This window comes from Balaenoptera ricei, chromosome 13, assembly GCF_028023285.1.
Source record: "Balaenoptera ricei isolate mBalRic1 chromosome 13, mBalRic1.hap2, whole genome shotgun sequence".
Taxonomy (NCBI): Eukaryota; Metazoa; Chordata; class Mammalia; order Artiodactyla; family Balaenopteridae; genus Balaenoptera; species Balaenoptera ricei.
This window is the reverse complement of record NC_082651.1, coordinates 43,530,124-43,556,461: the sequence shown is the minus strand read 5'-3', so window position 1 is coordinate 43,556,461 and position 26,338 is coordinate 43,530,124. Positions and strand designations below refer to the sequence as shown.

General features: G+C 39.8%; 1 pseudogene; it reads right to left on the bottom strand.

Annotated features, from left to right (window-relative positions):
- Nucleotides 1-6,622: 6,622 nt before the first annotated feature.
- On the bottom strand, nucleotides 6,623-10,246 carry LOC132376735 (Golgi reassembly-stacking protein 2-like; annotated as a pseudogene).
- Between the last annotated feature and the right edge of the window lie 16,092 nt (nucleotides 10,247-26,338).

Sequence of the window (26,338 nt, the reverse complement as noted above, 5' to 3'; positions counted from 1 at the left end):
AATAAAGAATGTTACAAGAGACAAGGAAGGACACTACATAATGATCATGAGATCAATCCAAGAAGAAGATATAACAATTATAAATATATATGCACCCAACAGAGGAGCACCACAATACATAAGGCAACTGCTAACAGCTATAAAAGAGGAAATCCACAGTAACACAATAATAGTGGGGGACTTTAACACCTCACTTACACCAATGGACAGATCATCCAAAATGAAAATAAATAAGGAAACAGAAGCTCTAAATGACACAATAGACCAGATAGATTTAATTGATATTAATAGGACATTCCACCTCAAAACAGATTACACTTTCTTCTCAAGTGCGCACGGAACATCCTCCAGGATAGATCACATCTTGGGTCACAAATCAAGCCTCAGTAAATTTAAGAAAATTGAAATCATATCAAGCATCTTTTTTGACCACAACGCTATGAGATTAGAAATGAATTACACAGAAAAAAACGTAAAAAACACAAACACATGGAGGCTAAACAATACGTTACTAAATAACCAAGAGATCACTGAAGAAATCAAAGAGGAAATCAAAAAATACCTAGAGACAAATGACAATGAAAACACGACGATCCAAAACCTATGGGATGCAGGGCTTCCCTGGTGGCTCAGTGGTTAAGAATCTGCCTGCCAATGCAGGGGACACGGGTTCAGGCCCTGGTCTGTGAGGATCCCACATGCTGCGGAGCAACTAAGCCCGTGAGCCACAACTACTGAGCCTGTGCTTCTGGAGCCTGTGCTCCACAACGGGAGAGGCTGCGACAGTGAGGCCCGCACACCGCGATAAAGAGTGGCCCCTGCTTGCCACAGCTGGAGAAAGCCCTCACACAGAAACGAAGACCCAACACAGCCAAAAATAAATTAATTAATTAATTAAAAAAAAAAAAAACTATGGGATGCAGCAAAAGCAGTTCTAAGAGGGAAGTTTATAGCTATACAAGCCTACCTCAAAAAACAAGAAAAATCTCAAATAAACAATCTAACCTTACACCTAAAGGAACTAGAGAAAGAAGAATTAAAAAAACCCAAAGTTAGCAGAAGGAAAGAAATCATAAAGATCAGAGGAGAAATAAATGAAATAGAAACAAAGAAAACAGTAGCAAAGATCAATAAAACTAAAAGCTGGTTCTCTGAGAAGATAAACAAAATTGATAAACCATTAGCCAGACTCATCAAGAAAAAGAGGGAGAGGACTCAAAACAATAAAATTAGAAATGAAAAAGGAGAAGTTACAACAGATACTGCAGAAATACAAAACATCCTAAGAGACTACTACAAGCAACTCTATGCCAATAAAATGGACAACTTGGAAGAAATGGACAAATTCTTAGAAAAGCATAACCTTCCAAGACTGAACCAGAAAGAAACAGAAAATATGAACAGACCAATCACAAGTAATGAAATTGAAACTGTGATTAAAAATCTTCCAACAAACAAAAGTCCAGGAACAGATGGCTTCACAGGTGAATTCTATCAAACATTTAGAGAAGAGCTAACACCCATCCTTCTCAAACTCTTCCAAAAATTTGTGGAGAAAAGAACACTCCCAAACTCATTCTATGAAGCCACCATCACCCTGCTACCAAAGCCAGACAAAGATACTACAAAAAAAGAAAATTACAGACCAATATCACTGATCAATATAGATGCAAAAATCCTCAACAAAATACTAGCAAACAGGATCCAACAACACATTAAAAGGATCATACACCATGATCAAGCAGGATTTATCCCAGAGATGCAAGGATTCTTCAATATACGCAAATCAATGAATGTGATACACCACATTAACAAATAAAAGAATAAAACCATATGATCATCTCAATAGATGCAGAAAAAGCTTTTGACAAAATTCAACACCCATTTATGATAAAAGCTCTCCAGAAAGTGGGCATAGAGGGAACCTACCTCAACATAATAAAGGCCATATACGACAAACCCACAGCAAACATCATTCTCATTGGTGGAAAACTGAAAGCATTTCCTCTAAGATCAGGAACAAGACAAGGATGTGCACTCTCACCACTATTATTCAACATAGTTTTGGAAGTCATAGCCACGGCAATCAGAGAAGAAAAAGAAATAAAAGGAATACAAATTGGAAAAGAAGAAGTAAAACTGTCACTGTTTGCAGATGACATGATATTATACATAGAGAATCCTAAAGATGCCACCAGAAAACTATTAGAGCTAATCAATGAATTTGGTAAAGTTGCAGGATACAAAATTAATGCACAGAAATCTCTTGAATTCTTATACACTAATGATGAAAAATCTGAAAGAGAAATTATGGAAACACTCCCATTTACCATTGCAACAAAAAGAATAAAATACGTAGGAATAAACCTATCTAGGGAGACAAAAGACCTGTATGCAGAAAACTATAAGACACTGATGAAAGAAATTAAAGATAATACCAACAGATGGAGAGATATACCATGTTCTTGGATTGGAAGAATCAATATTGTGAAAATGACTATACTACCCAAAGCAATCTACAGATTCAATGCAATCCCTATCAAATTACCAATGGCATTTTTTACAGAACTAGAACAAAAAATCTTAAAATTCGTATGGAAACACAAAAGACTCCAAATAGCCAAAGCAGTCTTGAGGGAAAGAAACAGAGCTGGAGGAATCAGACTCCCTGACTTCAGACTCTACTACAAAGCTACAGTAATCAAGACAATATGGTACTGGCCCAAAAACAGAAACATAGATCAATGGAACAAGATAGAAAGCCCAGAGATAAACCCACTCACCTATGGTCAACTAATCTATGACAAAGGAGGCAAGGATATACAATGGAGAAAAGACAGTCTCTTCAATAAGTGGTGCTGGGAAAACTGGACAGCTCCATGTAAAAGAATGAAATTCGAACACTCCCTTACACCATACACAAAAATAAACTCAAAATGGATTAGAGACCTAAATGTAAGACCAGACATGGTAAAACTCTTAGAGGAAAACATAGGAAGAACACTCTTTCACATAAATCACAGCAAGATCTTTTTTGATCCACCTCCTATAGTAATGGAAATAAAAACAAAAATAAACAAATGGGACCTAATGAAACTTCAAAGCTTTTGCACAGCAAAGGAAACCATAAACAAGACGAAAAGACAACCCTTAGAATGGGAGAAAATATTTGCAAACGAATCAACGGACAAAGGATTAATCTCCAAAATATATAAACAGCTCATGCAGCTCAATATTAAAGAAACAAACACCCCAATCCAAAAATGGGCAGAAGACCTAAATAGACATTTCTCCAAAGAAGACATATAGATGGCCAAGAAGCACATGAAAAGCTGCTCAACATCACTAATTATTAGAGAAATGCAAATCAAAACTACAATGAGGTATCACCTCACACCAGTTAGAATGGGCATCATCAGAAAATCTACAAACAACAAATGCTGGAGAGGGTGTGGAGAAAAGGGAACCCTCTTGCACTGTTGGTGGGAATGTACATTGATACAGCCACTATGGAGAACAGTATGGAGGTTCCTTAAAAAACTAAACATAGAATTACCATGTGATCCAGCAATCCCACTACTGGGCATATACCCAGAGAAAACCATAATTCAAAAAGACACATGCACCCCAGTGTTCATTGCAGCACTATTTACAATAGCCAGGTCATGGAAGCAACCTAAGTGCCCATCGACAGATGAATGGATAAAGAAGATGTGGTACGTATATACAATGGAATATTACTCAGCCATAAAAAGGAATGAAATTGGGTCATTTGTTGAGACTTGGATGGATCTAGAGACTGTCATACAGAATGAAGTAAGTCAGAAAGAGAAAAACAGATATCGTATATTAACGCATATATATGGAACTTAGAAAAATGGTACAGATGAACCCGTTTGCAGGGCAGAAATTGAGACACAGACGTAGAGAACAAACGTATGGACACCAAAAGGGGAAAGCAGTGGGGGTTGGGGGTGGTGGTGTGATGAATTGGGAGATTGGGTTTGACATGTATACACTGATGTGTATAAAATTGATGACTAATAAGAACCTGTTGTATAAAAAAAAAATAAAATAAAATTCAAAAAGAAAAAAAGAAATTGTCTACAGCTAAGAACATAGGCCTGTTAAGGCTGCTTGCATCTATTGAATATATTAATGAGTTATTGGCCTGTAGTTTTCATTTTTTGTAATCTTTTTATCTGTTTATGCCTTCGGTAAAATTCTGTTTTCATGAAAAAAAGAAATCATATGATTCCCTTCAATAGATGCAGAAAAAGGTTTTGACAAAATTCAACATTCATTTGTAAGAAAAACTCTCAACAGTGTGAGTATAGAGGGGACATACCTCTACCTAATAAATGCCATATATGACAAACCCACAGCCAACATCATATTAAATGTTGAAAAGCTGAAAGCATTTTCCTCTAAGACCAGGAACAAGACAAGGATGTCCACTCTCACCAGTTTTATTTGACCCAGTACTGGAAGTTCTAGCCACAGCGATCAGGAAAGGGAAACAAAACCAAAAATAAACAGATAAAAAGCTTTTGCACAGTGAAGGAAACTATCAACAAAATGAAAAGGCAGCCAACTGAATGGGAGAAGATATTTGCAAATGATATATCTGCTAAGGGATTAACAACAAAAATATGTAAAGAGCTCACAACTCAACATCAAAATAAGAAACAACTAGATTAAAATAAGGCATGGGACCTGAATAGACATTTTTCCAAAACCTACAGATGGCCAAGGAATATATGAAAAGATACTCGGCATCACTAGTCATCAGGGAAATGCAAATCAAAACCACAATGAGATATCACCTCACATCTGTCAAAATGGTTATTATCAGAAAGACAGGAACTTCCCTGGTGGCGCAGTGGTTAAGAATCCGCCTGCCAATGCAGGGGACATGGGTTCGAGTCTTGGTCCAGGAAGATCCCACATGCCACAACTACTGAAGCCTACATGCCTAGAGCCCGTGCTCCACAACAAGAGAAGCCACCGCAATGAGAAGCCGGCGCACCACAACAAAGAGTAGCCCCCACTCACTGCAACTAGAGAAAGCCTGTGCACAGCAATGAAGACGCAAGGCAGCCAAAAAAAAAAAAAAAAAGACAATGGGGAATTCCCTGGTGGTCCAGTGGTTAGGACCTGGCGCTTTCACTGCTGGGGGCCCAGGTTTGATCCGTGGTTGGGGAACGAAGATCCCACAAGCTGTGTGGCACAGCCAAAAAAAACAACAAATAACAAATGTTGGAGAGGGTGTGGAGTAAAGGGAACCCTCTTGCACTGTTGGTGGGAATGTAAATCAGTGCAGCCACTATGGAAAACAGTATGGAGATTCCTCAAAAAATTAAAAATAGAACTACCATACAATCCAGCAATTCCACTAATTAGAAAAGATGTATGCACCCCTATGTTCCTTGCAGCAATATTTACAATAGCTAATATGGAAGCAAACTAAGTGTCCATTGATAGCTGAGTGGATAAATGTGATATGTATATACAGTGGAATATAACTCAGCAATAAAAAAGAATGGAATATTATCATTTGTGACAACGTGAATGGACCTAGAGGTATCATGCTTAGTAAAATCAGTCAGACGGAGAAAGAAAAATACCACAATTTCACATATATGTGGAATCTGAAAAACAAAACAAATGAACTAACATAACAAAACAGAAACAGACTTATAGATACAGAAAACAAACAGGTGGCTGCCATAGGTGGGAGGTGTGGGGAGATGTGAGGGAGATTAAGAGGTGCAAACTTCCAGTTACAAAAAAAATTAAGTCATGAGGATGAAATATACAGCATGGGGAATATAGTCAATAGTATTGTAATAACTTTGTATGGTGACAGATCATCACTCAACCTGTGATCATTTCGTAATGTTAAAAAATATCAAATCACTATTCTGTGCATCTGGAACTAACTGTATTGTAGGTCAGTTATACTTTAATTTAAAATAATATTCATAATTATTAGTTGTGGAAAAATAAATAAATAGATAAATAAAATACAAGCACTTTGACATTCTCCTCCCTCTGAGCCCCACCCCAAACGTTACAGGATACAGAGCACATTTCTTTTTGCTTAGTTTTACTCTTAAAATTATTTACAGGACTTCTGTCGTAAAAGACCTGCTTGAAATTGATGATAATATGCATTTACACCCAAGCTCTTTTGGAGATAAATATTCCATATGAATGCAAAGAGTAATTCGTAGATAAAGGTGATGCAGAAGCATTCGCATTTATCTGAAATTGAAGGACCAAGCTTCTCCCCAGCTGGGGTGGATTTCAAGTGAATGGGAAGCAGCCTCTGTCTCTGCAGAGGTGGCCTGGGGATTCAAAAGGCAGGCTCCGAAGGGTGAGAAAGAAGACAATGAGAGATCCTCAGACAGGAGCATGAGAGGAGCAATTCCAGACAAGAGGGGCAAAAAGGAAGAGGTGTCAAACCAGGCTACAAATTTTCTGATAATCCAACACCTGGAATTAAGTACGGTGCAAATAAACTAGGGCCTGGTGGGGTTGGCTCAGCTATGTGGTCCTGCTGGCTAAAGACATCAGGCATGATAATATGGTCATTAGGATGTAGCAAATGACCAAGGGACTATTTAACTTCTGGTGGCAATAACTGTACTGTTGGGCGTGCCTTCACTGAGAACAGTACTGACGATTGATGGGGTTGAGCTTAGGGAAAGTCCAGACAGACCCTGTTCAGTTCCTCTCATTCCAAATGGTGGCAAAGATGATGGACCTCAAGCCTTGGGTGAGTAAACCAGCCTTAAGAGGAGTAATGTGGCTCCCAGCCATCTCTCCAGGAAGAGAAGTTTTCTTTCCTGCTTCAAATAGGCATGTAAGTATTTGGTACAAATACTCCTTTCTAACCCCACATCTGGCTGCCTTCTCCACTCTGTGCAGAATTGGATGTAATGAGCACCTCCTGGTGCTAATATGGACACATTGTCAGTGTCTGGGCAACATGTGTTCAGTTTCCATGGTTTTGCCTTGTGTGTTTCCATGAGGCTGAACAGACTTTCAGACTCATTCACATTTGTATCTGCTCTGACAATGTAATCCCTGCTATGAGGAATAGACCTGCAGTGAGCTTGAGAAGAATTCCACATCTTACCTTTGTCAGACATTTCCACTTGCCCCATCAAAGCTACCAAAACAAATGCTCACTCCCAACAACCCCTGGCCACTACACATATTACTGGCTGAGACTACTGGTTCTTTTACCACTTTGATGTTTAGATCAGCATTTTTATAGGTTTTTCAATATTTGCTTTAAGGAGATTCTTAATATATTATTATCTTTATTTAATCTTGAACCATTAGTAAAAACAAAGAGATCCCATTCAGCACTATGTCCTGGACATAGTTTTGTTGCTTCTAATTAATAGTAACTGGTAACTGATTTAAAAAAAATTTTTTTTAATTTCCTTAGCAAGTTAGGAATAGAAAAGAAGAAAAACTTCCTTAATCTGTTAACAGGTATCCACCAAAAAAAACTACACAGACATTATACTTAATGTTGAAGTATTAGAGGTATTTCCTTTAAAATAAAAAACAAGAAGGGGTTCTAACCATCACCATTATTGTCCTAGCCAGTGCAATAACACGAACAAAAATTTTAAAGTAATTATAAAAATCAGGAAGAAAATAATTGTCATTATTTGCAGACAATGTATTGGACTGCCTAAAAATTCCATAAGAATCAACTTTAAGATTTCTAGAACTAATAAAGGAGGCCAGTGAGCTAGCCAGGGACATGACCAACACAGTCAATGATCATGACCAGTTAGAAAGCTGTCCATTCACAATAGAAAAAATATAAATTACATATTTATATTTTTAAAGTATGTATAAATTATACATGAATATGTATATATATAATAACTAGAAATAAAGCTAACCAAAAAAATGTGCAGAACCTATAGGAGGACAACTATAAAACTTCATGAACTACATTTCTAAATGGGAAAACTTAATACTAAAAAGATGTCAGATCTCCACTACATAGAAAAAGAGATTCCAGATGGATTTTTTTTTAAGAGAATGCAAGAGAATTGTTCTTGTTTCTAATTAATGGTAACTGTCCATTTGGTAGTATTGTCCATGAATGGAAGGTTCTTCTTATCTTGCCAATCAGACAGGTCTCAACCCTCAGAGAAAAGCAAGAAAAGAGAGAAGAATGGAAGGCAGGACAGAGTTATCTTCTCTATAGTCAAGGCAAGAATAAGCAGAGAAAAGTAAAAGTGTCCTCTCACCCCCTACACGCTGATACTAAAGTAGACTATACGATAGTGCAGCCCCTCCAGTAATAACTTATGCATATGGTGCCTGTCTCATAGTAGTCAATCAGTGTTAGCTGAGTGAATAAACGTATAAGTGAAGAATCTCAATATGTCCAATGTTTAAGCAAATCAACAATAGAAACGGAAGCTGTATCGGAGACAATGCTCCTTTTTAATTTATTTTATTTATTTGTTTGTTTCGTTGATTTTGGCTGCGTTGAGTCTTCGTTGCTGCACGTGGGCTTTTCTCTAGTAGAGGTGAGCAGGGGCTACTCTTCATTGTGGTGTGCGGGCTTCTCATTGCAGTGGCTTCTCTTGTTGCAGAGCACAGGCTCTAGGCGCACGGGCTTCAGTAGTTGTGGTGCCCGGTCTCAGCAGTTGCGGTTCGCAGGCTCTAGAGCACAGTGTCAGTAGTTATGGCACTCAGGCTTAGTTGCTCCATGGCTTGTGGGATCTTCCCAGACCAGGGCTCAAACCCATGTCCCCTGCATTGGCAGGCAGATTCTTAACCACTGTGCCACCAGGGAAGTCCCTCTGAGACAATGTTTACTTTCAAGAATCAGCAGTGATAGGGACTTCCCTGCTGGCGCAGTGGTTAAGAATCTGCCTGCCAATGCAGGGGACATGGGTTCGAGCCCTGGTCCGGGAAGATCCCACATGCCGCGGAGAAACTAAACCCGTGTGCCACAACTACTGAGCCTGCACTCTAGAGCCTGTGAGCCACAACTACCGAGCCCGCCTGCCTACAGCCCGTGCTGCGCAACAAGAGAAGCCACCGCAGTGAGTAGCCTGCACACCGCAACAAAGAGTAGCCCCCACTCACCTCAACTAGAGAAAAGCCCGTCCGCAGCAACGAAGAACAAACGCAGCCAAAAATAAATAAATAAAATAAATAAATTTATAGACCAAAAAAATCAGCAGTGATAAAGAAGTTTTATTTCCCCGTTGCCTTTGAGCAAATATTCAAAGTGTGGACTCTCACTGAGTGGTATTGACTAAATTCCTATGAAAATTCATTAACTTCATCAACAGACTGAATTACTTTTCAATGCATACACAATCTTCCACATTCTATGTCAGCTGAGGTCAAGTCCTTTTTGCAGTTGGCCTGGGAGGAAAAATAAGAGTAGATGCCAGGAATTTAGGGTATGTGCCAAAAGGGAAAAAAGGCGCCAGCACTGGCAGTCACCAGAAGAATCAGCTCCAGTTTGCCTTGTTTGTTTATCAAATGTCCCGTCACAGGACCAGATTCCCTGCCATTCTATGAATGCACATAGCAAGACTCAACAGTTGTGTCATGGTTCATTGAGGAAACAGCAAGAATTCCAGAATCAAGAGTCAAGCTGTTGTGATACCCATTAATGCATTAGTAAACAAAGAAGCTGTTTATCTGTAGATTTGTGTTCTGATATTTCACAACTGCCTGAGCAGGCTTTGTTCAGTCCATGATAAGTAGATCTCACCCTGGCTTGCTGAGCTTGCCATCTGTTAAATTCAGTCTCAACTACTGCTAATGTTGTTGCCTCTAGTAGATTACAAAAACTAACATTCACTTTCTTCTTTTTCTTTCTTTTTCTTTTAATGAGCAGATAGTGCAGAGAGTTCCCATATATCCCCTCTTCCCTGAACAGTTTTCCCTGCATTAGTGTAGTACATTTGTGACAAATTGATAAATCAATAGTAAGGTCCACAGTTTATATTAGATTTCATTCTTGGTATCATACAGTTCTATAGATTTTGACAAATGCACATGTATCCATCATGTATCATACAGTATCATGCAGAATAGTTCCACCTCCCTAAAAATCCCCTGAGCTTCACTTCTTCATCCCTCCTCCTCTCTCCCCTTGAACACTGGAAACCTCTGATATTTTTACTGTCTCCATAGTCTTGCCTTTTCCAAAATACCATGTAGCTGGAATCATACAGCGCATAGCCCCTTCGGATTGGCTTCTTTCACCTAGTAATATGCATTTAAGATTCCATGTTTTTGCATTGCTTGATAGCTCATTTCTTTCTTTTTTTAAAATAAATTTATTTATTTTGTTATTTTATTTTGTTTTATTTTTTGGCTGCATTGGGTCTTTGTTGCTGCGTGCGGGCTTTTCTCTGGTTGCCACGAGCAGGGGCTAATCTTCGTTGCGGCACGCTGGCTTATTGCGGTGGCTTCTCTTTTTGCAGAGCATGGGATCTAGGCACACAGGCTTCAGTAGTTTTGGCTCACGGGCTCTAGAGCACAGGCTCAGTAGTTGTGGCGCATGAGCTTAGTTGCTCCGTGGCATGTGGGATCTTCCAGGACCAGGGCTCAAACCCGTGTCCCCTGCATTGGCAGGCAGATTCTTAACCACTGCACCACCAGGGAAGCCCAGCTCATTTCTTTTTATGGCTGAATAATATTCTATTGTTTGGATGTACTAAACCATGTTTATCCATTCAAGTGACACTGATGTTCACTTCTGACTGATTTGAACAGCTCATAGAGAGGAATCAGTGGGATGGTTTTATGTTTTCCCTAAGATACTCTAAGGTTTTTAATGTGTGTTTATAAGATAGGGGTTGGGTAGAGGGGGAATGAAAGTCACCCATTATTCCAAGACAAAACCTCTTAAACAGTTTAGTTTATTTCCTTCCAGTCATTTTTTTATATATTCACATTTTAAAATGTTGAAGTCACATTATAAATACAATTTTTATCTTGTGTTTCTCACTTACCATTATGATATTTTGTTGTGGATAGTATGGTTCTCTGACAAGATCCCCTCTCCAAGGCTGACAAATGACATACGACCCCCAGCTGCTGGGAGTATCAGCTGCTGACAGCTCACAGCTATGTCCCTCATTAGGACTTGTTCTTGGCCTTGGCCAAGGTTATGCTCCCTCCCTGGGTGAGCCCATGGCCAATGACTGGCTGATGCATAAATACAGAGACCCTCTTGTCTCAAATTGGGAAAACTCAGAAGAACCATGTCAGCTCCAGAGATCCCTGTAGACTCAGGTGAGGCCTCAGTTACAACTACACTGCAAAGCAGCTTCTCCCTCTATCCACTCCTTCCTTCTTTACTTTTAATCTGAGAACACTTCCCATATAGCTCATCAGCTCTGTTTCAAGGGATCTAAGACAGTTGTCACCAGAAATGGTCTTAGGAAGCAGACTCTAACATTGATTTCTGTAGCTGGATATCTCACAGCAATCCCTTAGGCAATGAGCACCCCTTCACTGGTGGTAGATGGAGCATGGAGAGCCCTTGGTGTGCTGTGGTGATGCAATTATTAAAACTTTCACAAATGGTAAAACTGGGATGGGATACTGGTAGAGGAGGATCTTGATAGGGACAGAGTAAAGGGACAAAGTAGGTGATTAAATAGTTAATCCCACTAAGGGATCATAAGTAAAAAAAAAAAAAAAAAGTAGGGAGACCCCTGTAAGTTAACGATCACTCAAGAAAGCAGGTTTGGGCTTCCGTGGTGGCGCAGTGGTTGAGAATCTGCCTGCCAATGCAAGGGACATGGGTTCGAGCCCTGGTCTGGGAAGATCCCACATGCCGTGGAGCAACTAGGCCCGTGAGCCACAACTACTGAGCCTGCGCGTCTGGAGCCTGTGTTCCACAACAAGAGAGGCCGCGAGAGTGAGAGGCCCGTGCACCGCAATGAAGAGTGGCCCCCGCTTCCCACAACTGGAGCAGGCCCTTGCACAGAAACGAAGACCCAACACAGCCATAACTAAATAAATTAATTAATTAAAAAAAAAAACAGAAAGCAGGTTTGCTTAACCACAAAACCAAACAGGCTTGCCTAGCAACAAACTCATGCAACAGAAGCATGAGACATGCCCCAAAACAATAAAACAATGGTGGAGTGAGACCCACATCCTGCCCAGTGAGCTCAGTAGGTTAATGATGCCTAGGACATGCTACTCTGCTCACACTACAAACAAAAATATAAGGAGACATTATACTGAAACCTGAGGTGATTTACCATATTTTAGTATATGTTACTGCCTTTTTGCTCATTTCCATTGCCCCATGACAGTCCCAGCTTGTCCATGTAGGGAAAAGAAAACTCCCCTGCCCAACGTGGAGGAGGAGCTGATGATGGAAGCTTCACGTCTACTCAAGAATGAGGAAGGAGGTGGTCTTCTCCCCCTCCCTAGTCTTCCTTTGATTACAAAACTGTAGCCCACTAAGCTCTCAGGGCAGCACCGTCTTGCCTGCCCACTTGTAAGCCTCACAAGCATTCTATTCTAATAAAACACTTCTTATCTATCACTTTGCCTCTCACTGAATTCTTTCTGCACAGAGACATAGAGAACCAGAGCTTCTCAGAGGCCCCAGAAATGCATTTCTGTGGGTTCATTCTGGTCATGTAAGGCCTTTGCTGAGAAATTCACTGATAGCCTTGTAGGGGGTTCCCTTGTAAGTTACAACCTTCTTTTCTCTTGCTGTTTTTAAGATTCCCTCTTTGCTTTGATTTTGACAGCTTTATTATAATGGGTCTTAGAGAATATATCTTTACATTGAGTTTGTTTGGGGACCTATTCACTTCATGAACTTGGATGTCCAAATCTCTCCCCAGATTTGGAAAGTCCTCAGCCATTTTGTCTTTAAATAAGCTTTCCACCCCCTTCTCCCTCTCTTCTCCTTCTGAGACTCCCATAATTTGCAGATCATTTCTTTTGATGGTGGCCCAAAAATCATGCAGGTTTTCTTCACTCTTTTTTAATTTTAAAAGATTTTTCCCCTCTGGATAATTCCATAGTTATTATCTTTTAATTCACAGATTTTTTTCTCTTTAATTCATTCTGCTGTTGATGCTCTCTATTGCATTTTTTATTTCATTCATTGTATTTTTGTTCTTTTTTTTTTTAATTTATTTAATTTATTTATTTATTTTTGGCTGTGTTGGGTCTTCGTTGCTGCGCACGGACTTTCTCTAGTTGTGGCGAGTGGGGGCTACTCTTCACTGCGGTGCGCGGGCTTCTCATTGCAGTGGCTTCTCTCATTCTGGAGCACAGGCTCTAGGCGCGCGGGCTTCAGTAGTTGTGGCACGTGGGCTCAGTAGTTGTGGCTCACGGGCTCTAGAGCACAGGCTCAGTAGTTGTGGCACACGAGCTTAGTTGCTCCACGGCATGTGGGATCTTCCCGGACCAGGGATTGAACCCGTGTCCCCTGCATTGGCAGGCAGATTCTTAACCACTGCGCCACCAGGGAAGCCATGTATTTTTGTTCTTTTTAATGATTTCTGTGTCTTTGTTAAACTTCTCATTTTGGTGGTGCATTGTTTTCCTGATTTTGTTAAATTGTCTTTCTGTGTTTTCTTGTAGCTCATTGAGCTTCTTTAAAACAGCTCTTTTGACATCTTTATTGGGTAGATCTCCAGGTCTTGGGTTCAGTCACTGGAAGAATTATTGTGATCTTTTGGTGACATCAAATTTCCTTGATATTCATGTTCCTTGAAGGCTTGCATTGCTCTCTTTGCATTTGAAGTTGCTGTCACCTCCTCTGGTCTTCACTAACTGACTTCAGGAAAGAATTACCTTCCTTCAGCCCTGCTAGGGATGCTGAGGTTTCCTCAGACTGGCTATGGATATTCCTACTCTACCCTTATTGCTCCCTCTTGTGGCAGGATTCTTAAGCTTGTACGCCTACCCTCAATCTTGCAATACACCAGGCTGAGTGCTGACAGCCTCCCTTTTGTTCTCAGGGCAGTACTAAATCTCAATTTTGTGGTCTCTCCCTGGCCGGGCAGTATGGTCCAGCTTTCTGTGTGTTCTCACTAGCCATCTACCAAGGCTTGCTCATGCCACCATCACAGGTATGCACAGGGAGCTGACCACAGGATGGGGAAGTGAGTGGGTGAGGCATCCAGAGCACTGGGGGTGCAACGGGCCAGCTGGGGTATCAGTAGGTGAGGCATCCCCAGGGGCTCATTAGTGGGCTTCCTAATGGAGTCCCACAGTTAATAGGATGCAGTTAGCAGGATCCATGTCCCTTCAAGGCCCTCCAAGTCCTAGCTGCGTCCCTCCCAGCTGCTCCCCCACTACCCCCACCTCCAGTCATTCAACTCATGACTGAGTACTCTGGATGGGTCAAAAGAGAAATGGACCTCTTTGGCAGCATCCCACATAGCTGGGGAGGCTGGGTGGTCACTCACTCTCTCACTTCCCACATGGGAGAAATTACAGTCTGAGGAGGGTTCTCACCAAGGTCTGTACGCCTATTATCTGATTCATGGATGAACAAGACTCCCCTGGACCTCTTGACATATGGTGCTGGATCCCACATCTCCCACAAAGGTACTTTTTCCACAGATAGGTGCTAAATTGTTGTTGAGGTGGGTAATACAAGTGAGGGACATCTTGTTTGGCCGTCTTGTTGACATCACTCAATAAATTTAATTTATCTAAACTTAGTCTACACACACTCCTATTTTAAACAATACAAAAACTTAGACTGTTTTAAATCTAATCATCCCTTCCAAACATATTTTATTTTTGTTCAATATTTTAATTCTACTTGTTTTGTGATTTTTATACATCATTAGACATTAACTATTGTTTAACTCAATCATTGTTTGTTTAGATATCCGCATATTTAATGATTTATTTCATTCCTTCTTGCAGTGGACTGCCCATCAAATATTTTTGTGTACCCTAAGTGCACCTTTAGAATTTCCTTTAGTGTAAAATCTCTTCACTACAAAGGCTCTGGTTTTTTCATTTGACCAAACAATATTTTTATTTTTCCCTCTTTCTCTCTTGATAGTTTCACTATGTATGCAATTCTAGGTTGACAGTTACTGTCTCTCAGAATACTGAAGATATTATTCCATTGTCTTCCAGATACCATTTTGGAGACATCCACTGTGAGTTCTGTAGTTCCTTTGTGTTAGTCTGCCTTTACATTTTGGCTATGTTTAAGACCTCTCCATAGTCTTTGGTATTCTTCAGTTCCACTACTATCTGTCTAAGGAAAATTTTGCTTATATTGCTGTAAATTCATTGAGCTCCTTAAGTCTGAAGTATGCACATATGTTTCATCAATTCTGAAAATTTTTCAGTCATTATCTCTTCAAAATTTGTCTCTCTTTCATTCTCTCTGTCCTTCCTCCTAGAAGTCCAATTAGACATAAGTTAGACCTCCTCACCCTGTCCTTCATGCCTTTTAATCTGTCTTTCATTTTTCTACTGCTTTGTCTCTCTGTTATGCATTCTGGATAATTTCTTCAGACCTATTTTCCTGTTCATGTTTTTATCACCTATATCTAATTTTCTCTTTAAATTTAAACCATCATTTGAGTTTTTTATTTCAATTATTATATTTGTTTTTCATAAAAATTCTATTTGATTGTTTTTCAACTATGCCTGTTTATCTTTCATAATAACTTGTATCTTATATTTTTAGTCACCACTTTTCTTTCTCTAAATATATTAAACATGCTTAAGTTACATTTTGTACTTGATAATTCCCATACCTAAAAACTATGTTGGCCTTATTCTGTGGTTTGTTGTTCCTGCTGGCTTTTCCTCAGAGTGCCTTGTCTCCTTAAATGCTTTTTGACGTTGTCTCTGAGCCCACATTCCTCCGAACTTTATTCATGGAAAACTTTGAGGTTTTTGTTTTGATTGCATTTCTCCAAAGAGGATTTAGTTTTGCTTCTTCCAAATTTCTGGAATCATTACCAATCCAGAACATTTTAAAATAAATTTTGACCTAAAAGTGTTTAGAACCATGCAGGTAGTGTAAATTTGGGTTACAAACTTGAATGAGTGCCGGTTTATGGTTAGGAAGTCTCAAGAGAAAATTTTCTCCCTTAACCCAACACTGACAAGCAAGCTTCCTTGCTATTTCTATCTGTAAGGCAACGTACGTTTCTAGTTCATTCATACACTCTGTTGTCTTTTAGTGTCACAACTCCTTCTTTTGGCTTTTGCCTCCTGTTCACACTACAGCATGTGATCATCAAAATGAAAGCTGGTCTTCATTAAAAAAATGACTGATTCCAAGGTTGGTACACACAAAAAATGAGACTGGAACATTTTGTTATATCAGAAAGTAATAAATTGCTCCAAAAAAGATGGGAAGATATATAAAAAAAATAAATTAAATTAAATAAAACAAAGGAACCAGAATGAAGGGATTCCCACAGCTCACATCTGGGAAAGTTTGTCCTCATAATAAATGGTGATAGTGATAGAATAAAATTCATGTAAAAAATAAGAATCCATGAGTTTATACTGAGATAGATGGCTATATGATGAAGATAGAGAGATAGAGGATAGGTAGATAGATAGATAGATAGATAGATAGATAGATAGATAGATAATAGATAGATAGATGATAGATAGATACAGACAAAAAATAAAAAACCTTCCTTACAATAGAATGTTGACAAATAAATGCCGACCAGAAACAATGATATAATTAGCTAATCATTTGGCAACCACAATAGTAACAATTATTTCAAATAAGAATGAAAAGTAGATACTGAAACTAATGGGCAGAAGTATGACAAGAAACAGGATATTTAGGTAGTCTCAAAATATTTCACCAGAGACACATTAATTACAAAAGGAAAAAGAGCAACTTTATAATGGAGAAACCTGGCAGATAGCACCTTCAGCAAGGAATCACAAATGAAAAATGGATATCATGTGCTTCTGTATGTGATGCATTGAGAAGGACACATCATTTCTGTAACGTTCTTGCCAAATATGTATAAGCTAAATCCAATCATGAGGAAACATCAAACAAATACAAATTGAGGGAAATTTTACAAAATAACTGACCTACGCTCTTCAGAAATATCAAGACCATGGAAAGATAAACACTGTAGAACTGTTCCTGATTAAAGGAGACTAACAAGACAAAAAAAACAAACACAGCCTGTGATCCTGGGTTGGATGTTGGATCAGAAGATTTTTGTTGTTACTGTTATAAAAGACATTATTGGGACAACTAGAAAAATTTGAATGAGATCTATAGAACAGATAGTAATATTGTATTCATGTTAATTTTATGACTTTGATAATTGTACTGTTGTTATATAAGAGAATGTTCCTGTTTGTAAGGGAAATAGAGAGAGAGAGATAGAGAGAAAAAGAAGGAGAAGGAGAAGAAGAGGAAGAAGGAGAAAAGGAGGAAGAATAGACAGACTGATATAGATGTTGATGTAGACATAAAGAGGGGGAAGGAAGGATAAAGCAAAGGTGGTAAAATATTAACCACATGAACAAATGGGAATCTGGGTGAAGAATATACTACAAGACTCTTTATGCCACTGTACTATATGGAACATTTTTGTAGGTCTAAAAATATTTCAAAATAAAAAGTTTTAAAGAAATGAAAGCTGATTCAGACCAAGCTCAGATCCAGGACTGTAATCAGGGCCTGGGTAGGTCCAGATCCCCACTCTCGCCCATCTCTCAGAGGGAGGCTGTGCTGGAGCAGAGGGCGGCTAAGAACAACCAGCGCTGAAAGGACTCAGAATCAACAGAGCTTGGAAATGATGTGGACTGAGTGAGCCCTGAGGCCAGAGACAATGACAGTGCAAGCAAACTCATCAACTCCAACAAGAATCACAAGAATATGCTGACTACAAACAACAGATTAGCGGAAGCTCTTGGAGAAACAATACTCTGTACAATCGTTTACAAGCTAACCAGTTTCTTATATTAACTTCAGATTTGGGGAAAGAAAGAGCAAATAAATCCATTGCAATTTAATGTGAACTCACTTGATTTATTAAGACTTGTTGAAACTCTCCCAATACATTTTTTTTTTTTGGCCGCGCAGCATGTGGGATCTTAGTTCCCCAGCCAGGGATAGAACCCATGCCCCCTGCAGTGGAAGCGCGGAGTCTTAACCACTGGACCGCCAGGGAAGTCCCTCTCTCACCATATATTTGTCTAAATTCTCTAGAACAGTGCTGTCTAGTGCAGTAGTCACCAGGTCTGTGAGGCTATTCTAATCTAAATTATTAAGAAAATAAATAAAATTTTAAAATTCAGTTCCTTAGTCACATCAGCCACATTTCAAGTACTCGATAGCCACACGTGGTTAGTGGCTCATAGCTACTATACTGCACAGGATAGATATTGAACACTTCCATCACTACAGAGAATTCTGGACATTCTGTAAATCTGCAGAAAACATTGTACATTACTATTCCAGAGGCAGAAGAGCTCATCATTGACGAAGACAGCTGTGATTTTTTATTTCATTGTCTTTGACTCATGGTAAATAGGCAAAACATGGGAAATACTTTCAATAAAGCCCAAACATTCCACTTCCTGTTGAATTCAATACCAGGAGAGTTCTTTTTGCCGAAGAGGAGAGACTCATCAAGAAGAAATAGGAGTAATAAAGAACCTTGAGACTGTTGCAAACATTGTCGAGAAGATTCTGATGTTTCTATGTCCTCTGACTTTTTGGTTGACCCACATTTCTCCCCATCCTCCACCCCACCTCTGCACTATGGAAAATATTGTACATGTTTCATTCACTATAGAGAATGGTTTGGCAAGAAAGCCTTGACCAAGACAAATTTCCAACAATAAAGTATTATCCAAGGAAGTAAGGAAATTGACCTAAACATCCAAATTAGGAGCTAAGGAGTTATAACTCTGAGTTATTAAGACTGGAAGGGAATTGTGAGATACTAAACTTTCATAGCCTATGATCACTTCATGTCAGAGCTGACAAAGCCTGATTGCTCATTGCAAGCTGAAGTGAACACGTCTACAATCTCCACTGGATATCTTCAATACACTCAAATGGAATCCAAAAATAAAAAAGAAATGCAGAGTTTAATACCACGTATGCAACACTTGAACGCATGCAAAATAATACCAGAGATTGTTTTTAATACAATATATGCAATAAAACACAAACATTTGCATGGTAATAATAAATGTCAACTTCAAATAGTGGTTAGCTTTAAAGAGATAGGGAGGGGAAAACATCAGGAAGGGAGATGGAGAGCTTCAACTAGATATATTAGTATTTTCTTTAAAAAATCTGGTGCAAGAATGGCTCAACGTTAGGGTCCTATAGAACCATCAGTGGGTACAGAAGGTATCAGATATGCTATATTTGGAATGTTTCTGTTTGTTTGAAATGTTTCATAACAAAAGAAAAGTTCAATAAAATAAATTCTACTTCTCTCACTTCATATTTGTGTGATCTCCAGCTTCGCTTTTTTCTAATTGCAAACAAGATCGATATAATACCTACTGGATGGGCTGTTGTGAGAAGCTCAGGAGACACTCAGAAACCAATCAAGACACCTGCATGGAGTCTGGAAGGAGGCCCCAGGAGTAGCCGGGGACCAGGATGTGTGGTGGTCCAGACCAGCCCATCAAACATGTGGCATGCAGTCGTCACACTCTACTCAAAGAATAGAGATGGTCCATTTTCCTTTGGACCGGAGCAGATTGGAGGAATGAAGCTGGGTCCTGACGTTCCAGTGAAAACAGAAAGGTTTGGATTTGTAAGGCTCTCTGCTTACTTTGGCTGGCCAAGCTTGCTGTTTCCACATCTGTCCTCAGGTCAGGGCAAGTCAAATATGTGGATGTAAAAATACACAGTGGTTCCTGCACATCAGCACTTCAGGAACCCAGATCCAACCCAGCATATCTACAGGGCTGACCACCACCTGCAGGCACCTGAGCAGACTAGAGACTGAAAGCAGCTGAGAGAAGAGAAGCGACTTTGTTTTTATTCTTATTTTTTCTTGAAGTATAGTTGATTTAAAAGGCTGTGTTTGGGACTTCCCTGGTTGCGCAGTGGTTAAGAATCCGCCTGCCAATGCAGGGGACACGGGTTCGAGCCCTGGTCCAGGAAAAGCCTGTGAGCCGCGGAGCAACTAAGCCCGTGTGCCACAGCTACTGAGCCCGTGTGCCACAACTACTGAAGCCCGCATGCCTAGAGCCCGTGCTCCGCAACAAGAGAAGACATGGCAATGAGAAGCCTGAGCACTGCAAGGAAGAGTAGCCCCCACTCACCACAACTAGAGAAAGCCTGCGCACAGCAACGAAGACACAACACAGCCAAAAATAAATCAAATATATATTGATATATATATATTCTTTTACATATTCTTTTCCGTTATGCTTTATTACAGGATATCAAAAATAGTTCCCTGTGCGATACAGTAGGACATTCTTGTTTATTTATCTTATATATAGTAATTCTCATGTGCTAATCCCAAACTCCTGATTTATCCCTCCTCCCCCCCTTCCCCCTTTGGTAACCATAAGTTTGTTTTCAATGTTTGTGAGTCTGTTTCTGTTTTGTAAATAAATTCATTTGTAGCATATTTGAGATCCCACATATGAGCAATATCATATGACAGTTGTCTTTCTCTGTCTGACTTACTTCACTTAATATCATCATCTCTAGGTCCATCCATGTTGCTGCAAACAGCATTATTTCATTCCTTTTGTCGGCTGAGTTGTATTCCATCGCATATATGCACCACATGACAAGCCACTTTGGAATGGCTCCTGCCCTTCCCTTGCCCACCCTCTATGGTGCCCTCGGCCACTCAACTCATGGTCAAGCATACTCTCTCCTCCCCAATGCTTCTGAATGCTCTCCTCCCTGCCACCCCTTTCTTCTCTTCCTCCTGGAGTCCTCATTTCTGGGAAAACTCTTTTCTGCATCATGGCTTCACCCCTGGCCTCCTCATCCTGCCTTTCAGAGACCTGCTGTCCCCTGAGGCCACCTCCCTTCAGCCCTCAGCCCCACACACCACAGGGTCCAGTGGCAGTGCTGGAATATTCCTAACTTCTCCCACACCCCTCCACCTCTTCTCAAGGATGTCATCAGCCAACTTTCCAGGCATGGTCCTCATAAATTCTGATGCTTCCCAGGACTTTGACCCTGGTTCTCTTCATACCACATACTCTCTTCATATCCACCCCCATGATTTCATTTTCCTTATGATCCAGTGACTCCCAGCTCTGTACCCCCCGCACAGATGTCTCCCCCACGTTCCAGACTCATCTTTCCAAACACTGCTGGACTTGGCTACCTGGATATCGTACAGTCACCTCAATTGCACCATGTTCAACACAGACTCATTCTCTGCCTCTCTGCTCTCCCAAGCATGCTCATCATGTACTCCTGGATACAACAAACAAACCACCAGGACCCAGCCACCCAATCTTGACACCATCTTCTCCTAACTCCCATGTCTTGTCAGTGACCAAGTTCTGTCGATTCTGCCTCTGAAATAACTTTCATAATTGCCTCTTCCATTGCAACCCTATTTCCCTTCTAATCTCAGGAGCCCTCATCCATTGCCTGATACATGGTGCAATCATCCCCTGACTTGCTCTCTGAGCTCCCTGACTCTGGCCTAACAGCCTTCCAAATGATAGCTCCAGAATTATGTCTCTAAAACACAACACTGATCACATCATTCCCCTACCTTAAAGTGTGTCTGAAGGAACAAACCCAAACTCCTTAATAAAGTCCTTGATCATCTAACCCCTGAACAAAAAGAATAAGCTCTAGGGCCAGACTGGTAGGGATCAAATGCCAGCTCCCCCACTTATTAACTGGGGGACCTTAAGGTCATGTGAGTCTGTGCCTCAGTTTTCTCATCTGTAAATGTGCATAGTAATTGTACATATAAGACGTGTCAGCTGTCATTGTTAACTCTCTAGTCTCACTTCTCATCATTCCTCCACAAGTACCTAAGCTCCTCCCAGTTACATGGAATTATTACTGGAATTATTATTATTCAGGAATGTTTCCAAAAAACACCAAGCTCTGTCATGACTCCATGCTTAAATACGTGCTCATTTCTCTGTCTGGAATGCCTTCCTCTCCCTTGCCAATCTGGAGAACTCTTGTAGAAGCTTAAATATCACTTCCTCTGTGAAACCTTCCATAATTTCACCTTCCTCTAGTCTTTTTTTAAAAATAAATTTATCGTATTTATTTATTTGTTTGTTTGTTTATTTTTGGCTGCATTGGGTCTTCGTTGCTGCGCGTGGGCTCTCTCTAGTTGCAGCCAGCGGGGGCTACTCTTCTTTGCGGTCCGTGGGCTTCTCATTGTGGTGGCTTCTCTTTGTTGCAAAGCACCGGCTCTAGGCACGCGGGCTTCAGTAGTTGTGGCTCTCAGGCTCTAGAGTGCAGGCTTAGTAGTTGTGGCCCATGGGCTTAGTTGCTCCGCAGCATGTGGGATCTTCCCAGACCGGGGCCCGATCCCATATCCCCTGCATTGGCAGGCAGATTCTTAACCACTACATCACCAGGGAAGCCCCCACCTTCCTCTATTCTGATACATCACCTGTTACATATCTCTATCATAGCACTCGCCATAAAATCTTATTCTTTTGTCTTTATTCAAGCCCCACCCCAAATACCTGACAGGAAGGGACTATGGCTACTTCATATTTGTTTCTCCAGCACTTAACACAAAGCCATGTATCGGGTAAATGCCTATGAATTGCATGAATGACTTAAGAGTGAAGGACCTGGGCCTCAGACAGATGAATTGTTTAGCCCACTCTTCTCAGTGTTTCTTCAGTCTTGCACATAATAACAAAGCCACAGCTATTGATAGAAGGGATGAAGTGGCATAAAAATGCATTGAACTATGTACCTGGAACCCAGATCTGTCAATGAATTCAAGATCTTTCTACTATACCTATCAAAACAAACAGTTTCTAATTCAAGATAATACACTGCTGTTACTCCCTTACAAGACCTCATTAAAATGACAGTAAAAGTATTTTAAAGTCCATCACAATAAAGAGAGTGGGAGTATCCATCAGTGGACCATGAATTTTGATAAATCTCTGAAAGACATAAAATAATACATAAGGAACTGGCAAGGGATGAAATGGTGGAGGATGCGACAGCCTTTAGGACTCATAGAAGGGGCCACAGCTAAAGAACGAGACCTCTGCCTTGAACAGCTCCAGGGAGGCTCCCAACTCAGAAATGCCAAGTGTCAGAGAGTGGGAGTAAGATAGAGGGGACAAAAAGAAGGAGACTGATGGAACAAGAAAACAGCTGTCCTCCAGCTTACCCCCTGCCTCCACCTCGTGCAAAACTCCTAGTCATCTGATATTCTCGAATCACCCCCTCCCTACTCCAAACAAATAAGAGGGTTCTTCTCTTTTAAGAGTGGACAAACTGTGAAAAACTAGGGTGGCCAGTGTGGGGCATTTGGAGTCTCCTTGGTAAAGTCCAACTTCCTGCCTACTTTCCTCAAAGCAAAGCTACCAGTTAACAAGCGCTGCCCTCATGCACAAACCTCCCAGTCACCTTTTTCTATTTCCTCATTCTTAAATACAACCAAACAACTAAAAATTTACTAGACTTTTGAGGGAAGCTTACAATGTGACAGAGAAAGACCAACAACAACAATAAGAAATGGGTAATTCAGAGACAGAGCAGATTGCTAATTACTATCCTCAGAGAGATTTGAGACAAAGCCACATAAAATAATGTGAGATACAGTAATATGAATAAAAGGAATAATCCAAAAGAAATTTTAAAATTATCAGAATGATTGGAAAATAAACTTAAGAGAATCTCCTACCAAAGAGAATAAAAAGAAAGGAAAATATTAAATAAAAGAAAGAAGATGAGAGACATATAGGGGACTTCCCTGGTGGTCCAGCAGTTAAGACTCCATGCTCCCGGTGTAGGGGGCCCAGGTTTGATCCCTGGTCAGGGAACTAGATCCCGCATGCCTCAACTAAAAGATCCCGCATGCCACAACTAAAAAGATCCCACATGCCACAACAAAGATCCCTCATGCTAGCAATTAAGACCCAGTGCAGCCAAATAAATAAATAATTTTTTTTTTATAAAAAGAGAGACATATAGAATTAATCCATCTGACTTGTAGAAGTCCCAGAAAAAAAGAGAGGGAGAGAGAGAAAATGAGAGAAAGAAACACAGGTTCAAGACTGCCAAGGATAAAGAAAAATATCCTAGAAGCTTCTAGAAAGGGAAAATAAAATGTCTACAGGGGAACCAGAACCAAACTGGCCTCAGACATTGCATCAGAAATATTGAATTCTAGAAAACACTGGAACAGACAGAGCCTTCAAATTTCTAAGAAAAGTTTCGTTTCAACAGAGAATTATCCACCCTGTCAAACTATCAATCAAGTGTAAAATTAAGACAAAGATGATTTTCTTTTCAAGAAAAGTACTTGGGGATGTACTCCAGCAAAATAAGAGAGTAAAACAAGAAAGAGGAAGACACAGGACCCTGGAAACAACAAATTCAACCCAGGAGGTTAAGGTTCCAGGATAAAACCTGTTCAGCACAATGAGAGGGGAATCAGTTCAGACTAAAGCAAGACAACAGAGGCCACCAGAGAATAAAAATCAAGGAAAAGGATGTATTCTATATATATTCTATTCTTAGTTAGAAACTTAAGCTTGTAATTCAGGCAGACAATGGAAGAGAAAAGAAAGGCAGTTAAAAATTCCAGGAAAATATAAAAACTGAACAAAAAATGAAATGTAATCAAAATGCTCTAGTTGAATATACAATGAAAATATTTACATGTTCATAATCTTTAAAATTGCTTTTATTAATTTGTAACTTTTGAATCAACATATAGGCAAAACATGAAAATTAATCTTAGTTATAGTTATTAATGTGTTGATCTTAAAAACACAAAGGAAAAATTACAGATGACAAGCTGAGAAGTACAAATGAGCAAGAGATATAAATGAAAAAGAAGAGAAGTAAATATATATACACATACGTGTATATGTATATATATAGCTTAAAAATGCTATGTATGGTTGGTAGAACAAGAACTAAAGAGGTGACCAAAGTGTTTAAAGTTATACAGATAGTTAATGGAGGAACTAAAAATAATGCTATAACTATAGTGGGAGAGTTATAACTAAGTTCAGTCTTCATCTATTATAGCAAGAAACCATTAGATAATGTCTAAATTTAATAAATCAAGAAGGGCTAACAAGAAAAAATGCTCAACATTGCTAATTATTAGAGAAATGCAAATCAAAACTACAATGAGGTATCACCTCACACCAGTCAGAATGGCCATCATTAAAAAGTCTACAAATAATAAATGCTGGAGAGGGTGTGGAGAAAAGGGAGCCCTCCTACACTGTTAATGGGAATGTAAATTGGTGCAGCCAATGAGGAGAACAGTATGGAGGTTCCTTAAAAAACTAAATATAGAGTTGCCATATGATTCAGCAATTCCGCTCCTGGATAGGCATATCTACAGAAAACTCTAATTCAAAAATATACATGCACCCCAATGTTCATAGCAGCACTATTTACAATAGCCAAGACATGGAAGCAACCTAAATGTTCATCAACAAATGAATGGATAAAAAAGATGTGACAAAGCATGTTATGAGTGGTTAATATGGGTTTTGAAACTCTGACAAAGGATTGGAGGCTAGATGGGTCAGACTTTGGCCTGCCTAGGCCTGCCTGGGACCAGGCAACTTCCTGGGGCCTGTACCACTTGGTCTGTGGGATAGAGTCAGGTTTGTGCCAGGACAGTGGGGGCCTCAGACCAGGTGGCTACTCTGGGGCTGGATACCCTGTAACTGGGGGCCCTGCCAGCACAAGTCCCTGGGAAATATAGCCATTGAGGTAAATTCCAAGCTTTGCAGTCAAACTCATAGTACAAGTTCCCCTGGTACATATCTAAAAAAAAAAAAAAAAAAAAAAAACTTGTGACAAAGATATACAATGGAATATTATTCAGCCATAAAAAAGAATGAAATAATGCCATTCGCAGCAACATGGATGGCTCATACTAAGTGAAGTAAGCCAGACAGAGAAAGACAAGTACTGTTTCATATGATATCCCTTATATGTAAAATCTAAAAAAAAAAAAATGATACAAATGAACTTATGTACAAAACACAGAGAAAACAAATACACATAGAAAACAAACTTATGGTTACCAAAAGCGAAGGGGTGGGGAGGGATAAATTAGGAGTTTGAGATTAACATATACACACTCCTATATATAAAATAGATAACCAACAAGGACCTACT